The sequence below is a fragment of the Montipora capricornis genome, chromosome 14 (assembly GCF_036669925.1).
Source record: "Montipora capricornis isolate CH-2021 chromosome 14, ASM3666992v2, whole genome shotgun sequence".
Classification (NCBI taxonomy): domain Eukaryota; kingdom Metazoa; phylum Cnidaria; class Anthozoa; order Scleractinia; family Acroporidae; genus Montipora; species Montipora capricornis.
In genome coordinates, this window is record NC_090896.1 from 24,179,634 (window position 1) to 24,194,633 (window position 15,000).

The window sequence follows — 15,000 nt, forward strand, 5'->3', positions numbered from 1 at the left end:
GCAGAACGTGAAGCTCAATCAGCAGATCAGTCTTCCACAAATATCAACCCCATGTTTAGGTTGCTGTAGTGAAAATATTCTTGCTAAGCTATTTACTTTCTGATATTTAATTTTTCAAACCAAAAGGCAAAGTAACAGGAAGGAAATGGAAATGGTCAATCTAGCTAATTTGCAACATTTGAGCCAACATTTGGCACAGTGTTAACGACGTAACAATAAATATTTATCGCATAAACAACATACCGGTGACCTCGTTTCTATTTTTCTTGGAGGTTCAAAGTCTTGTTCCTCTTCAGGGTGATTTTCGTTGCCTTGGGTTATGCATTTTTTTGCTCTGGTCAGATTTGCTACGGATTGAATTCGTCGTTTGGAAGCAAAGCAACCTTTGTGTCGCCTGGACTCGTAGTTTGGTTTCTCGTCTTCTCTATCTCCTGCATACGCAATGATCGTCGAGTAAACAAAATACAACCCATAGAATGTGGCGAAGAAGAACAAGCAAAATGATTTCAGTTGGTATGTCCATTATCCATATTTTTGTCCACTTTGCGAGTCCTTTATACGCTCCCTATGGTCGTCACGATCGATCGAGTTGCTTTTGAAACTTGGGAAACATTGAATTCCCTAAACAATTTTTCTTAAATACACAGAATTTACTTAAGTTGTTCTAGCAGGTAAACTCTCTTTTAAATGCAAATTTCGTCTCCAACAGTACAAAAGTGTCCTTGCGCAAAAGAAAGCCGCACTCCGCCATATTTTAACCGTGTTACTCAAGCATGACGCAACGAAGCGAGGAAACTGGTACCAGCCACGTTAATAGCGGAGCACCATTGTTAAGAAAATATGGTAACCCATCGATGCGAGAAATCTTGGTTTTATAGCCATGACGTCATCAACCGTCCGTACATACATACTTACGTATGTACGTCCGTCCGTACGTGCACCCCTCCATGTATGCCAATATGACCAGTATCATGCTAGTTTACAGCATACATTTTTGTTATTCAGAAATACTTTTGTCCTTCGGCCATTTCAATTTCAGCAGGAAAAGAAAACAAACAGCGGTTACAAACATTTTCATTTTGCGGTAACCCATCGATGCGAGAAATCTTGGTTTTATAGCCATGACGTCATCAGCCGTCCGTACATACACACGTACGCACGTACGTCCGTCCGTACGTCCACCCTCCATGTATGCCAATATGACCAGTATCATGCTATTTTACAGCATACATCTTTGCAATCTCGTACCCAGAGTCCTCGGGCTTTTTGGCCAGCGGGCGAGCGCCCGTAGAGACTCTGGGATAATGGACTCCATTTTCCCAGAAAACGTAGGTTCCGGTCTTATTACGTATGCTTGAGTTTAAACGGAAGCAGAAAAGAGAAAACCGTAAACAGTAGAAATGGCGGGTTGAAAGTGTTCGAGAAACAAGAATTTTTGCCTTACACACAAAGAAACTGGAGAAATGATCATTAGCTTGCTGTAAGAGAAAGTGAAGGTGAAAAGCTTTCGGTGGGTGTATTTTTAGTGTTTCAGTGTACATTTCATCGTTCAGAATGCAATGAGAATGCCATCGTGCAAGCAACACGATCAACAATTTTTTTGTGGAAACGACACAAATGTCCTCTTCTTCTACAATTTGATGTTTCCTTAATTCTGAATGGCTTCGACAAGACTTTATTCCACGGATTTCTCCTCAAAGAGCCTGATGTAATGTTTTCCCACGGTACTTTTGCAACAGCAACAGTAATCACTTTTTAGCAGCGTGGGAAAATTCCCGTGCGGTATAAGACATAATTTAAACCTCGTCGTTTTATTATTTTTGTGATTTATATATTTCTGAGGCAGAAAAAATCAAACAGCACCGAAACTAGTTTTAGATTTTGAATCTCCCTCCAAATTCTGGGGCTTCCAAAGTAGTTACCGATTTCCTGTCGGACTGCCATTGTTACGCAAGCGGCCAATCAAAAATATAGTTCAAGTCGATCATCCCAGAGACTATCCGGGCGCTCACCCGCTGGCCAAGAAGCCCGAGGACTCTGGGTACGAGATTGACATCTTTGTTACTGGACATCCATCTTTTGATCAATTGCCACCTGTCAAAACAAGGTATCCGCTGACCAGTATCACGTGATCAATTCGCGGGCTCAAGATTAGAGCTAACCGAGGTGAGCTGTTTTTTCTTAAGTTGACTGGCTTTAGATTGGATTGCAGGCTCAGCCCAGGCTAACTCACCTAAACATAAGCGAGGCTTCATTTCTCGGGCGCTTTGTTTGGCTCGACGCGGCTACAAGGCCATACTACATCAACGAAAGTCTTACACAGTCAACGCTGTTCGTGTTCAGGTGGAAAACGGTTTGGAAGATGTTTTCTATCTGCCTTTTCGCTGGTTTCAATCCAGTTTGACATATCATGATATCTGTGGTCCACACTGGTGGCTACGCAGTTATTCAAGTCAAGCAACGGCGGGATGTAAACTTAAAGGTGAGTGTGCTTCGAGCTGCTTTTTTTTCTGCATTGCAATTTTTGGCATATCTTTAGAAGCTCTGATAAGGTTACATGATGCTTGGAGGACCTATGTCTAGGACAGAAACGAAAGGAGAGCGAAAGAGAACGACAACGACAAAACAGAATACCAGTATATATTTCATAATTAGCGGGATAAGTTACTCCACAAATTCTTTCCTTGGGCACTAAACCATTTGTTATTTTTACGGATGCGTTATTTAAAGTGAATGCGTACTTTTAAAAGCTGGTGTAATCGGTTCTTCCTTTGTTCAGGAATGAAAATTAACAAATAGATTCCATGTTGCCGTGCGTCTCTTCAGTAATAGGTCACAGATGACGTCAAAATGGCGTAAGAACAAAAAAGTGGCACACGAGGCGATATATCAAAATGTGAATGATCTTGTTTTCAGAGATAAAGTGGAATAAGGCATATCAGTAAAACTCTTCTTTGACCTTGAACTGACACAGTTGTTTTTATGGCTTCTAAATTTAGCGTGATTCCTATTCGCTGGCTATTGACAGTTGACGCTGAAATATATATATATTTTAATGTTCGGTCCTTTTCCATTCGCTCGCTGGGGGTGTGCTTGTTTTCTTTTAAAACTCATGCGGTTCAAGAAAAAAGACATTGCCAAATTGGGGAATTGCAAAGTAAATTTCACTGGAAAAACCGATGTCAGACTCATCGCTTCGTGATTCATGCGATATCGGCGGTTTTTGCGTAAAATTTACCGTGGAATTCAATAGTTCGGCAATGAATTTTCTATTGAAGAAAGCAAAGAAAATGATTTAATTATTAAAGCAGCAACCGGAAACATTAAAACGCGGACAATTCAAAACCTTTTATTTTCACAAACCCTACAGGCAGTAAGAATAAGTTCAATTATATTTTTGCAAAGGTAAAAAGCTGCGGTTTTATTACACAGCACACCATTTCCAGTTACAAAGGCACTATGTGAAAAATAAGGAAACAGCAAGTTCATGGGTTGATTTTACAGTTCTTTTTGCTCTAGTTTATCAAATTTCGTTACCAACGCTTACGAAATCTAGTAAGTTACGAGAGATGTCGAGGCGTCAATTGAAAAACGTTTTGGCGCGAACCTTATACCTAGTCAAAGCTTCAGAGCCTGCATAAAAAAATATATATATATAAGTATAAAAGAAAGTTGAAATAATGTATTGCAAAATAACAAACGGTGACAATTTTTCAATACAAATCTTCTCATTTTTTGAAAAATTCAAACTGTCATAAAAGTCATTCTTTAATGCCAGGGGCCTCAAACTTGGCCATTTTGATATTTTTGACATGCTTTTTCCATTTCCGGCATTCTTTAATTTATAGCCCACAATTTTATGAAAAGTAGGTCACGAGATGGTCTAGCTGTAAAGGGCCTGTTAAAATTTAAACATAAAAGTTGCTTTGAAAATAATACTGTAGAGAAAAAATAATAAACACGTTATTTGCAGGCTTTGGTCGTTCCGTATCGATTACGGGGCCTAGGACCGTACTGAAGACCTCGGGCACCTAAGCCTCAAAATATTTCCTTACAATGCTAGGCCAAAGTTGAGATGCAAGGTATCTTTATGTGCCACTTGCACTTTCTTTTCAGAAATGGACACTGCTTTGATTCAAATCCTTTCTCTTCATGAGAGATCGTTGGTTAGCATCATGGATCATGGTTAGCATTTACATTTCAAGGAAAAATATTCCTTGTCATACTATCGTTGGTTTGTGCCCTCCCATAAGCACAAACGGTCCTTCGAAAAATGTAAGTATCTCGGCGGGCTCTGGTTTTGCGGGACCTACCCTGCCCTACCCCTCTATTTCTTTTTGGGGGGAGGGGGGTTTATTTTTATAGTCAACTTTAACTCGAACTCCAACTCGCACCGTAACTCGAACTCCAACTCGAACCCTAACTCGAAGTCCAACTCGAAGTGCAACTCGAATTCCAACTCGAAGTGCAACTCGAATTCCAACTCGAAGTCCAACTCGAACTCGAACTCGAATCCAAACTCGATGATACCTTACTCCCTTTGAGAGGGGAAGGACAATTCTGGCACAAGGCTAGAGCATTTGAACGCAATTTTGGCCCGGGTGGTGGGAATTTGAACGATCCAATCTTCAAAAGTTTGTATTCTGGGGGAAGTTGAAGTTTCGATTCGATCGGTGCGTAAGAAGTGTATAGCGCGAGGCCTTTCGACACAGTGCTGTGACAAAACTGTCTATTTACAAAGGTGAAAAGCTGCGGTTTTATTACACAGCACAGCATTCAAAATAGAATATCACGTGGTTGCTTTTTCGAAACAGGATGACTTTAACTCATTTACCTTAACTACCTTATTACACTTAATTAAAATTTATGACACAAATTTTACGAATTTTAAGAATGTGTAAAAAATCTCTAAAGCGAACTGTTGCGAATTTTGAATAAAAAAAAAAAAACTTAAAGTCATTCTGTTTTGAAGGAACAAATCAGTTTTGAATAATTTGATAGAACCCACTAAAGAGACCGAAATAAGGACTAATTAATAAGTGATATTTTCATGAAATCCTAAAACCTCACCCACAATCTAGTACGCTCACTTTTTCAAATTGATCGATTGGGGTAAAAAATTACCTCAAGTACCAGTACTTGTGTTCTGTGTAATATTTGCTTTTCAGAAAGTTGCTATGGCATTCAACGGTCAAACGAAACTGGTTAAAACAGCTGCCAACCTGGAATAAAATTACAAGAATAATAGGCTCCATTCGCTAAATGATTCAAAGCTATTTCGCCATGGGCTCCTTCATCCATTTTGTCATCTTCACAGCCCTCTTTTTCTTTGACGTCTTATCTGCTTGCCAGGATGGTAAGCCTCTAACCTTTTTTAGATTATTCTTGTCAGTTTTTAATGTGTATTTTTTGTCCTCTCTATCAGGTAGCCTTATCTTTTCTAATTAATTTTTGTTTGCTTTTATTACGGTTTTGAAAGAGAGATGAAGCGAAAATGGTAGTTAATACTGATTAGAGGCGCGCAGCAGGCGAGGTATCGCTCTAGTAAGGAAACAACAAGATAAAATTATAGAAATGCACCAGAATGCTATCCGAGAAGATAAACCGGTATAAAAAAGTTTGCTCTGGTTCCTTGTAAACGTCAATTAGTCCGTTCGATATTCGGAGTGTCACAATTACAACCTTTACATGGCTTTTATTTATTCCGCGTAATCCTGTAAAAGACATTTTGTCGTTATAACAACAGTCCTTCAAAGGAATACACTAAGAGTGGGAAAATCCGAAAACGGATTCTTGAATCCAAACAAGGATTTTGCGTTTTTTTGAAGAAATCGGAAAACGGATCCTGAATCCAAACTATTCACACTCGAGGAGGATACTTCGGATCAAACCTAACTCCGAATGTTTTTTTTAATTCAACATTTCAGCGTTTATTTGGGAAAGGATTTGAAAAAAAATGTTTTGACGAGCGGTTTTCCATGCAAAAATGATATACAACAGCTACCTTACATGATGAAAGTTTACCCCAAGCGCTTTTTTTTTTTTGCGCCACTTTTATCGTAGTACGATGGAAGACACGAATTGGTCTAAAATATTAACGTTTTCCTGCAAATCTTTCTTTTGAAATTGCACACAATTCTGGGTTTGTTTGCTTTTGTTGTCATGGTTTTTATCCTTTTCCTGATTTTGCGTCTTTTTGAACCTGAAGAATGAGGCCTTCCAAGGGTTCTTGGCGACAAGCGACATCGCTCCAAAATTGCAAAAAATGTAGCGACAATCTTGCTCCAGAACACCGACAGCCGACAGAACCTGACGGAAAAAAAGTGACAATTTGCGACAGCGACAATCCATTTTTAACTTCGAAAAAGCGACATGTTTTCACTTTGTTATTTCGACAGCGACATGACCGACCAGGCCAGTTTAATTGACTCTAAATCGTCTCTTCTGTTGGTGTTGCTACTAGTGTATTTCTTGTGCAAATTAAGATACATTAAACAAACCATCATTCAACACTTGACGCACCTGTTTTGCAGTGAGCGTCTTATGTCACTTATTTCCTCTTTTGTCAGTCATGATTCTCTGTAACTCGGTGACTTTTATCGCGTCTGTGCAGCTTTTCTGGCGCTTTTTGTTAACGTGGGAAAAAATCGCACAGTAGTCAGAGCATTCTTTAAAAAAAGCAAAAAGGATTACAAAAAGAGCCACGAGGGGAAAGAAAGGAAAGGTAAGTTGTCTGACACTGTTTACCAGTAAATACTGACTAATAAGTACTTAGAGGGTTTTGACGGAAATTAATAATTAATAATGCGAGGGCTTAATTGTTGCTTGATTTTTACATATTTCGATGACCGTATAAACACTTCCGTAGCTCGTTTTCACATCATTCTCAAAAAAAAAAAAAAAAAGCAAAAAGAAGGACAAACATAACTGCAAGGTTAAGGAAAGCAAAGGTAAGTTGTCTGACAATGTTTACCAGTAATTACTGACTAATAATTGCAGAAAGGGTTTTGATGGTCGTCCTTGCATTTAAGCTTGAGCAGTGTCTAGCAATGACAGCAAATAATAATTACTATCATTCGATGTATTTTGTCCTTGCTTTTCATTGGCTGAGAGCCTACCACGTGACCTGCAAATAACTGCCTACAAATAAGTGTTTTGCAGCAAATAATATTCTGCCGGTGCGCAATTGAAATCACGCTCTTGTGAGAAAATGGCAGATCGGTTGCCCGAGCTGTTAGAAAATAATTCGACATCTTTAGTTGATCGAAAGAACAGTGAGAATACTAAGAAAGGAGCAAAAGTTGCACTCAACGCATTTCGAGAGTATCTCAAGGAAAGAAAGCCGAGACGAAGAAGCACTCGTGTCGTCGATGCGAAGGACAAGTTGGCGAATGCATATATATTGGTTATGAAGAGATTTTATGCTGAAGCCAGAAAAAAGAATGGCGAGCTTTACACCAAAGCTTCACTTGTCGGGATACGGTTTGAAAACTTTGAAATTCTTCAGCTTTGTTGATGCGTAGTGTTATTGAACGTTTGACTGTAAGTACAATTTGAAGTCTACAAATATAATTATACTGAGAAGGAAGCCAATTGATTGGTGCCATTACTCGACTCTGCAAGGCAGCGCGCACTTACGCCTTCTCGGAAACAAAGTAAAAACAAAAACTCGCTGATCGAATAATAAAACAATTATTGACCTCCGTTATCACAAAATATCGTGATTTGTCAGTGTCTCGCAGATCAATTATTTGCCTCAGCCTTCGGCTTCGGCAAATAATTGATCTGCTCGCCCCTGACAAATGACGACATTTTGCTCAACCTCGTCCAATAATTGTTAAATATTGCGAGAGTTAAACCGTATAAACACTTACGTAGCTCTTTTCCGTTTATAGCCACTCTCCACCCCCCTACACCCCTCCCCCCAAAGATATAAGCCCACCCAAAACTACTTACGAATTGTGTAAGCCAGGTTTACAGCCCAAAATTTTACAAAATTTTTGATCAATTCTGGCGGGCGGGCCTTAAAAGGTGGGGAATAAACTGTTTTCGCTTTTGCATGCCGGAAGCGTGATGTGCAATGACTGTAACCAGCTCAGCAAAATCTGACACAGTAATAACTTCCGAACTGTCAGCCATTTCATTTTCGTGTGGGGTCAAAGACCGAGAAGAGAATGAGGCGCCAAAGGTCGCGGCAGAAACTGATCTACAAACTAATTATAGTAGTTAGCAAATCTCGAAAGTGACGCGTCCTTAACTGTTTCTCTTCCAGAAAAACACATGTTGGTGCCATAATGAGGCTCCTGTGGCTAAGCCCGTTAAAATCATTCTCTGGGGGTTCTAGGAAAAAGAGTTAAGGTCGCTAACATCATCTGGCTTTCTTAGTAATGGTGATCGCAGTAGTGGTTGATCTTCTATAAAAAGAAGGAAGTTTTTACTCTTTAAATTAAAAAAAATTACAGGACGCAAAAATTAAGCAAGATTAGCCAACATTTGTATTCTAGCGAAAAAGCGACAGCGACAATTTTATTGCAGCGAAAAAAACGACAGTGACATTTATCTCAAGCCAAATAGGCGATACGTGGGCTGGAAAATGAGCGACAATGCGACATCAGAATCCCCCTTGGAAGGCCTCAAGAATCCATTGATCCGAGATCACAAATCCGTTTTTTAATTTCCCAAAAAACCGCACCCTTATAAGCCTGCAAACTGGTTCATCCTAGCGCCATATGTTGTCTGTATTCAGTTTACATGCAAGAGGTCGTACTTGGTCTTAGTGCTAGAATCTTCCTAGTGCTAGGATCTTGCTAGCTGTGAGCTAGGAAGATCCTAGCACCATGTAAACTGCCTTCGCTCGGAGATTCCTGGTACTAGGGACAAAAAAAACAAACATGGCTGCGGCCGGGTGCTCACGGTTTTCAGCTGCCAAAGGTCGACAATTTCGTCTGGCCTTGCCACAGGACGATTCTAATGATTCTGATGACCGCCGACAATATTCAGGACCAGTTTTGTTTCAATGACACCGCCCAAACGCGAGACACAGTGGAAAGTAACGAGCAATCGATCGACAGCAATGTCGAAAAAGCTGCGAGTCAAATACATCCGAATGAGTTGAGAAATTGCCAGGAGGAAGATGAAAAGGACCCAAATTACATGTTTGTTGTTCTCGCCCGTCATCTTGCTTTCATTCTCCACTTCCACCTTGACAAAAATTTCTGCATGTAAACCAAACGAACAGTTGTTTCCCCTTCTAGGATCTTCCTACCTCCATATAAACAGCCATTTTCTCGGTTCAAGGTCAAACAAGGAGTTTTATTGATGTACTTTATTACACTTTATCTCTTATTTCTTGTCACTGTTAAGGCACGTCGAAAAATAATTAGGCAAACGGAGTGAAAGATTTTGTTGTTCGCTCGCATTTTAAAGCCAAACAAACCAGCAAATAGATCAATTATTTCTGCCCAAAAAGAGTACTGATGATTGTTATTTAATTCTAGTTGAGAATAAAAATTCGAGTTTCATTCCTGAACAAAGGGAAAAACGACTAAACCACTTTTTAGAAATATGCATCCACTTGAAATAACTCGTCCATAGAAATAACAAACGGTTTAGTGTCCACGAAACAAATTTGTGGAATAACTTCTTCCACCAAGTTTGAGCTATTACTGGTTTACCGTTTTGTCGTTCTCGTTCTCTTTCTCTCTTCTTTTGTTTCTGTTCTTCTGTCATAGGCCGTCCAGGCATCTTGCAACCTTAGTAGGTTCAAAATTAAAAATCTTAAGATGTGACTCATGCCAAAAATTGCAATTCAGAGCAAAAAGCAGCACTGGACAAATTAAATAACCAATCAGCTTTAGTTTATATCCCACCAGTGTGTCCTGACCACGGCTATATATGTCAAACCTGGATTAAAACCAGCGAAAAATGCAAGAAAAAATATTTTCCAAACCGTACCTGAACACGAAAAGCATCGGCTGTCAAGAGCTTTTGTTGACGTAGCATGGCCGTGTGGCCGCGTCGTGGCACAGAAAGGGCGCGAAAATTAAGCCTCGCTTATGGTCAGGTGTGAGTGTCTGACCTGGCTTGAGCCTACGGTCCAATCAACAACGAGTTCCTGGTCAGCGGTCGACTTAAAAAAACGGATGACCCCGATAAGGTCCAACTTGAGCCCGCGATATGGTCACGTAATACTGGTCAGTGGTACCTTGTTTTGACAGGTGTCAATTGATCATAACAATGATGTCCAATATCAAAGATTTATTCTGTAAACTAGCTAGAGAGAGCAGATGGGCATTCTGTCTGCGCGTGCGCGACTTTGATATTTCTTATGGGTTTATCCACTGGCCCGCAATTAGCAGCAACGAAAATAATGGCGGTCTCCGTGGCGAAAAGTTTCGAGTTCGTGTCGTTATCTGTGTCGTCTATCTCTTTCTTGCCTGACGTGTATACGGTCTCAAAAGATCGAGAGGCGGTTGGGCTGTTTATGGCAAAAAGTCACAGCAAAGTACTTTCGAATAACAAAGGAAAACCAAGTTGTTTTGGTGTGGAACTCTCACGCAGTCAGTAGTTTTTATAAGGCTTAGTTATTTGCGAAAGTTGCAGAATTCGAAGGGCTCTTCAAACACACATAAACAGACTGGACAGTTATTTTACCGCGTTAGTTTTGATTCCAGCCTTCGTTTTTACCTCTCACTGCACTCTCTTCTGCTCTGTTGAGCGTTCTTGTTGAAATGTGTTAAAATATCAAGAATTTCCGCTCCATTATGAAAATAAATGTTCACACCCAAAGTTTACGGTACCTTGCCTTTTGTTGGTTTCAAGTTTGTTGGCATGAACGTGAACGAGCGTTAACGACGGTCCAAAAACAGCAGCTTTGGCCAAATTATTGTCTGAGTAAACAGCCAGAAAATAGAGAGTTTGTAATTTTACCACGTGAGATTTTTTCTAGGCACTGTGGAACGTTTGAAGCTTCTGACAGAGAGTAAGTTAGCTTATCGCGTGTATTCGTCCATGCATACCATTGAAAGTCTTCTTCTTGGTTTCGTGTATTGCATGGAGCACCTCCCATTTGAAAATTACGTAGCTTACTTAAATGGTGTTAGCTTCAGGGAACTAGAGCAAGGTAGCTGGTTAAGGTTTTGATTTTCAACACATCCCCAAATTCCTAGGGAACTAAATCTAGGGAGCAGAAATAAATAACCACTGCCTGAGGGCATAGCAAGGTCAATGGTTCCCAAATTGTACTTGAACAAGCTGCCACCTTGAATCGTGTACACCTCTCTCAATCTGTAGGAATGATCTTATCACCTACAAGCAAATTTAGTTCCATTTTCTCTCGGTTCATTTCCAAAGAATCAGACTTCAAGTTGAAAATTGATTACAAAATTATGACAACAGGAAATTAGTAAGTTCGGACTAGACCAGGCCCAGGGAACAAAGCGATTTTAGGAGCAACACACCAAAGAGTATTCCTTTTTTTAATATCAAAGCACAAGCTTTTTACATTTTTACAAGTATAGAACTATGATATAATTTAATTTGTTAGTCCTTCGGAAGTATACGATTTGAGGAAATGGTCAACAACAGTATTCACAATAAATGGATATCAAAAAATTATGATCACAAGTGTTTTTCTTCATATCAACTTGCTGGTCATCTTACTAAGACTATGCCATGCAACATTTTATTCATGTAGGATGTGACTCCAACTAGTGAAATCTTAAGTGGTTAACTACTAGTTCTCAAGGTAACACCTTTCCTCAAAACTTGACCTCTCAGCCATTCCTTCTGTCCATTGTTCCAGTTGTTGAGCCACTGCACATCTCTCTGAACAGCAGAAAACATGCTGGCAGTTCTTTTCATCCTAATTTTTAATTCTGTATATGAAACACTTTTTCCAAAGCAAGGTTACTGATAAACCTAAGCCATGAAGAATTATGTTTACACCAGAACTTGTTTATGGATACTGGACACTTTTCGAGAAACTGTGATGAGGAAATCCTTCAAATTAAAGACATGTAATATGGAACTCTTTTCATTCTTCTAGATAACTATATTCCCCTTTTCATTTCAATTAACAGCCTAACCTTCAAAAACTAAATAATAATTTGCAAAGTACTTCATCCTGGTTCAGAAAACATGTCTGAACAGACATCACTACAACAAAGCACTACTGATGGGGATAAACAAGTGTTCTCACTGGGGGAACACTCACCTCTACTTATAACCTCTTATGTAACTATATCACAGTGACTTATTGTATGAATATCCAATGCAAAACGCTCGCAGTAATCAGTTTTTGTGTGCACACTCAGAGAAACCCTGTTGCGGGTCTTATAAATTTAAATCTTTAATGATCAACAAACTGTGCTCTGTACATGTGTGCTACGGCATACACAACTTTTCTCCACCAAATAACTCACAAAACCAAGCCCAACTTAATAAAGGGCCTTTGGGGCATTTGAGACCTTATTTTATTTTACTTGAGATTTTCATAAATTAAATCATTCAACCTGCAAATCCAAGGCAATATTGAAAACTTTTTTTGCCAACAATTCCCTTGGATAGACTGCCAAAATATCAAGGAATTGAAGGGACACGAATTCCCATTTTTTATTGTTTTGATTGCTCCTCAGTTGGTCAATTTAAACACGAGATTAAAAACAAGACGTTAAGAAAAGAAAAGCTCTTTTCCCTCAATTGGTTGAACCAAGCGCATGGAATGAAAGAGATCATTTGGTTCGAAGTTGAATAATGAACACGAAAGCTGCACTTTCGATCAGCTGCGATGGATTGGATAATGACCGAAACTACCTACCTTGTAAATTGCTTGAACTAACACATTTTTTTAGCTCACAAAAGAGCTTTTTGGCGAAAGCAGGATAAAGTGACTATTGTTGGGAAGGCATTTTTAGATTGGGGGAAAGATATTTTTACTCTACGAATTTACCCTTCGTTAAGAGAAACTATTGCAACTAAATACTAACACGAAACAGAAAAAAATAGTACGAAAAGTAGTTTTGTTCAAATTAAAGCATTTGCTGCAGCGAAACTGTCAACAAGTTCCCTGTGTTTTACAAGGCACGCAAACGGAAATGACCAAGGATTGTGGAGATTCAAGTCTAATGTAGTATGCCATAATTCGTGAAATGCGAATACTCAAATAGTGCAGACGAAGAAAACGTTGATCTTGAACGTTGCACATTTTTTTATACTCGTAACTGTATACTATGCACTTAAAAAAAAAGGAATGAAAACGTTGACAATGCAAATTTAAACTCGAAGGAGGGGTAAAATTTTTGAGCAAATTTACTCTCAATTTGTAAATAAAACACTCTCAAGTCAAGATTTAGCCTCAATTATTCAAATCTTTCTGCAATAACACAAACACAACTACGACTCCTTGAAACTAACATCGTTTAATTGATTTCTCTCTTAGCCACCTTGATTGAAAGAGGAAGCCCCGTCACTTTACTGTGCTTCACATGAAAAAAGCCATTTTGTTCAGACTTTGATCTTCAAATCCTGCTAATCGAAGCGACAGCAAATTCTGTACAAGCTTTCAGTGATAGAACTGTTTTTGAACTAATAAACTTTCTTTCAATCTTTCTTGAACTGTGTTTCTAAAGCGCCGATCTTCAATTATAAATACCGCAAAACACACCCCGTAAAACCAGAATGGGGAGCACTGTGTTCGATCTTCAATGGCTCGCGCTCGCGCAGGCAGAATGCCCCTCTGATGCTGGAGTGTCAACTCGAGTATTGCCTCCTCGGTGAGCTCTAAACTTGAGCCCGTGATATGATTACGTGATACTGGTCATATTGGCATACATGGAGGGGTGGACGGACGTACGGTCGTACGGTGACCAAAACCAAATGTTCTCGCATCGATGGGTTACCATATTTTCTTAACTATGGTGCTCCACGCGTGCGCGTGATTTAAGTTGAGATATTTTGTTCAGTTCAAATGAGTGCCGTCATCATTCATTTGATATGGTTTTTATCAGCAACCTCTCTGAAGCTCTTTCAGTGTCACATCTTCACTCGTCCGCCATGGCCTTTTTCTTGACGAAGTCCCTGTCCTTCCTTGGAACAAAAAACTAGTCGGCAAAGGTATACGTAGTAGCTGATGGTGTTTAACGTTACCTTTGGGTTTTATCTTCTTTTGTTTTTTTTTGTTGTTGTTTTTGTTTCAAACGCTGTTCTTCCATTCACTACTCAGCAACGGTTTGCAATCAAATTTGTACAGTTGATAGATAAAAGACCTTTTATCTCCAACAAAACTGTGTTTCATTATTAGTACATATATTTAACCAAGCCTAAAAAGCGTAGCTCCCTGATTATTTATTCTTAGGGCCTGTAGGGTTAGTGAAAGTAAAAGGTAAACTGTTCGAATTGTCCGAGTTTTGGTGTTTCCAGTTACTGCTTAGTTAAATCATTTTCTTGCTTTCTTCTATAGAAAAATTCAATGCCTAACTAGTGAACTCCACACTAAACTTCAAGCGGAAAACCGACATTTTATGAATCATGAAGCGATGAGTGCGATATCGGTTTTTCGAGTGCAATTTACTTTTGAATTTACAAGTTTGAGAATGAATTTTTCTTGAATAACAAAAGTTTTAAAAGAAAACAAGCACACACTCAGCGAGCGAATGGAAAAGGAAGAAAGCTATTTTGAAGTCAACTGTCAATAGAAAAAATAACAACCGGTTTAGTGCCCAAGGAAAGAATTTGTGCAGTAACCTCTTCCACCAAGTTTGAGCTAGTACTGATATTGTTTATCGTTGTTGTTCTCTTTCTCTCTCCTTTTGTTTCTGTTCTAGTCACAGGTCCTCCAGGCATCATGCAACCTTTTCAGAGCTTCTAAAGATATGCCAAAAATTGCAATACAGAGAAAAAAGCAGCTCTAAACAATTAAACAATAAACACTCTGCTTTAATTATATTCCTCTGATGCTTGAATTGAATAACTGCGTAGCTACCAGTGTGGACCCCAGCAATT

General features: G+C 39.2%; 1 pseudogene; it reads right to left on the reverse strand.

Annotated features, from left to right (window-relative positions):
* Positions 1-745, reverse strand: part of LOC138033192 (uncharacterized) — a 2,603-nt pseudogene extending 1,858 nt beyond the window's left edge.
* Between the last annotated feature and the right edge of the window lie 14,255 nt (positions 746-15,000).